Genomic DNA, 3,453 nt, shown 5'->3' with positions numbered 1-3,453 from the left:
GTGATGCTGAACAGCCTGTCGCTGAAACAATTAGCATGATCACACAAACACACACACACACACACACACACACACACACACACACACACACACACACTCCCTGTTTCTTTGTGCCAGTATCACTTCAAAGAGAGAGTGAGTGGGTTAAAAATGAGGGACGAGCACTTCTCCACATCAGAGAGACGGGCGAGAGAGAGAGACGGGCGAGAGACAAAGGGAAACACAGGGAGAGAGAGAGACGGGGGTCAAAGGTCGAGTGAAGCTCGGCGTCACGTAAACAAGCTTCCCTCTGCTCGCTCACAAATGAAAGGAGGGAATGGCTGTGTTTTGCATTCAGGCTTCTGATTCGCTGCAAGTTTTTTTTTTTTTTTTAAATGTAAACAACTTCTCCTTCTTCTTCTTCTTCTTCTTTTCTCTCTCCATGTGTTCTTCAGAACCAGACCCATCTGCTCTCAAGAGGATCATTAGCGCTGTTTTCACTGTGTGCTCTGTATATTTTTGTCCATGATAAAATTCCTGATAAAGTTAATCTTCCTATAGGAGTGAATCACTTTGAATGGGCTCTTTTTGAAAGTCAGCATGAAAGTCCACGTGCTCCTGGTGGTACGCTGGAGTACTGCAGGGGGTACGTGAGATTTTAAAAAATAAAAATTTAAAAATCATCAGTCATGCACAATTTCCTCAAATAATTCACCTATGCTATAAGTTCAGTTATAAAAGTGAGTCTGATAAATCCCATGTTCTGCTCAGGTCTCCCTCTGGGTCCCTGAAGGTGTCAGATGTGTGTGTGTGTGTGTGTGTGTGTGTGTGTGTGTGTGTGTGTGTGTTTGTGGTTTCAATCTGCTGCCGTGGTCGTGGAGCGAGGACGTTTGTTCGCTCTGAGCGGGAAGACGAGACCAAACAAATCCAGAAAGTGGATCAGTGGTTGAAGCTGGAAACAAGGAGGAAGAAGAGAAGAAGAAGCAGAAACACAAACAAGAGAATCTGCTCAGCATCAGGTTGTTGGTTCACACTGATGGAGCTGGACTGACCCTCTGACCACAGGAGGCTCAGCTGGTCAGGACCAACTGGACTGACCCTCTGACCACAGGAGGCTCAACTGGTCAGGACCAACTGGACTGACCCTCTGACCACAGGAGGCTCAACTGGACCAACTGGAGTTTGTGTTTGTGAGATCTCTTAACAAAATGTCACAATACATTTCACTGTCTGTCTGTCTGCCTGCCTGTGTGTGTGTCTCTCTCTCTGTCTGTCTGTCTTCCCTCAGTGTGTCTCGTGGCTGAAACTGCTGCTGTCTGATTCAGTCAGCAGGGTCATAGTTCACACACACACACACACACACACACACACACACACACACACACACACACACACTGAGCATGCTCAGTGAGCAGTGCTGGACGATTCACACCCAGACATTTTCTCTTTAGAGGGAACCACCAGCAAACTGCAGCGCTATAAAAACACTGTAAAACACCAAAAACACTGTAAAACACTGTAAAACACCAAAAACACTATAAAAACACTGTAAAACACCAAAAACACTGTAAAACACCAAAAACACTGTAAAACACTGTAAAACACCAAAAACACTATAAAAACACTGTAAAACACCAAAAACACTGTAAAACACCAAAAACACTATAAAAACACTGTAAAACAACCAAAAACACTGTAAAACACCAGAAACACTGTACAAACACTGTACAAACACTAAAAACACTGTAGAAAAAAGTGTAGAACATTGTAAGAAAAAAAACCCAAAAACACTGTAAAACATCAAAAACACTGTGAAACAGTGAAAACACTAAATTCACTGACAACTCTGCAACAATTATCAGTTTTTACAGTGTTTTTTTTTTTTTTTTACAGTGTACAGTGTTTTTATGGCGTTTTATGGTGTATTTTTTTTTTACAGTGTCTGTTTATACTTTGCATTCGTTTAGGAGACATACTACAAACACTACTGCGAATATGACTCTAGATACAGCAAATCATATTGCAAATACTACTACAAATAAGTACTGCCAGTATTGCTGCTATTATTACAACTACTGATACAACTGTTAGTACTCCTGCTACTGCAAATACAACTACCAATACTACAAGAAATACTACTGCAAATCCTGCTGCAGGTACTGCAGATGTTATTGCATATACTACTACAGATACTGTAGTACTACTGACCACCTCACCTGTCTGACCGTCTCACCTGTCTGACCGCCTCACCTGTCTGACCGTCTCACCTGTCTGACCACCTCACCTGTCTGACCGCCTTCAGCTCAGCATCTTTTTAAATCGTTAAAATTCAGTTTTGTTCTCGTGTAAAAGTTTGATTTTCCTCCTGAGCCGTTTCTCACGTTTCCTCCAGATTTTATTTCTGTTCATTTTTCTGGATTATTAACGAGCTGTCATCGTTTCACCTCCACCTTACGGCTGCTGTCTTTCTTCACCGTATTTCACCTTCTCAGCTGTTTTCAGCCACATGACGGCGTGACTCAGGCGGCCATGTTGGCTCTGATGGATCTGATGTTTACATGATGTTAGCTTGTGAGCTAGCTTAGCTTGTAGCATCTGCTCAGCTAACCATCTTGTTATTAACCCATGTGTTTTGGAGCAGGAAGTGGGCGGGGCTTGCAGGGCGGCTCGGTTACATGTTCCATCTACATCTTTTTTTTTTTATTTTTTTTTTTTAAATATACATATTGACAGATAGACAGGTAGATGGAATCTGCTATGAAGGACCAGAAACAGAAGACAACACCTACTGGAATGCCAAACTAGTTCAAGCTGGATTAAAAAAAAAAAAAAAAAAAAAAGTATTTGCTTTTTTGATGATTTCTGCTGTTAGATTCTGTTTTTCTTCCCTGCAGATGAAACGTTCCCGTGTGGAACATCAAGACGTTCCCGTGTGGAACATCAAGACGTTCCCGTGTGGAACATCAAGACGTTCCCGTGTGGAACATCAAGACGTTCCCGTGTGGAACATCAAGACGTTCCTGGAGGCTGGAGCCAGAGGCTGCCGGTGTGTTTCCAGGCTCTCTCTCTCTTTACTCCACAGTTACAGTCAGACACCAGCGAAGAAGAAAGGTGAAACGACACCGACTCGGTCTCTCTCTCTCTCTCTCTCTCTCTCTCTCTGTCTCTCTCCACATGAACGCTGCCTCGCTCGCCCTGCAGGCCTCTCTCTCTCTCTCTGTTCCTCCATCTTTCCCTCTAACTGCCATCAAAACGTGAAAACGCCGGTGAAGAGGAAGAGCGGGCGAGCGACATGCGCTGTGTCTCTCTCTCTCTCTCTCTCTCTCTCTCTCTCAGGTGAAACCAAATGCAAATTTCCTGAAGAAAATCCAAAAAAAAAAAAAACTTACCTGAGCAATTTCAGAGATCACCTCCCTCCGATCAGAGCTGTGTCATTCTGAAGCCTCTCTGTCTGTGTGTGTGTCTGTGTGTGTG

Source organism: Myripristis murdjan, chromosome 19 (genome assembly GCF_902150065.1).
Source record: "Myripristis murdjan chromosome 19, fMyrMur1.1, whole genome shotgun sequence".
NCBI classification, from domain to species: Eukaryota; Metazoa; Chordata; class Actinopteri; order Holocentriformes; family Holocentridae; genus Myripristis; species Myripristis murdjan.
Note: the sequence above shows the minus strand (reverse complement) of the source record.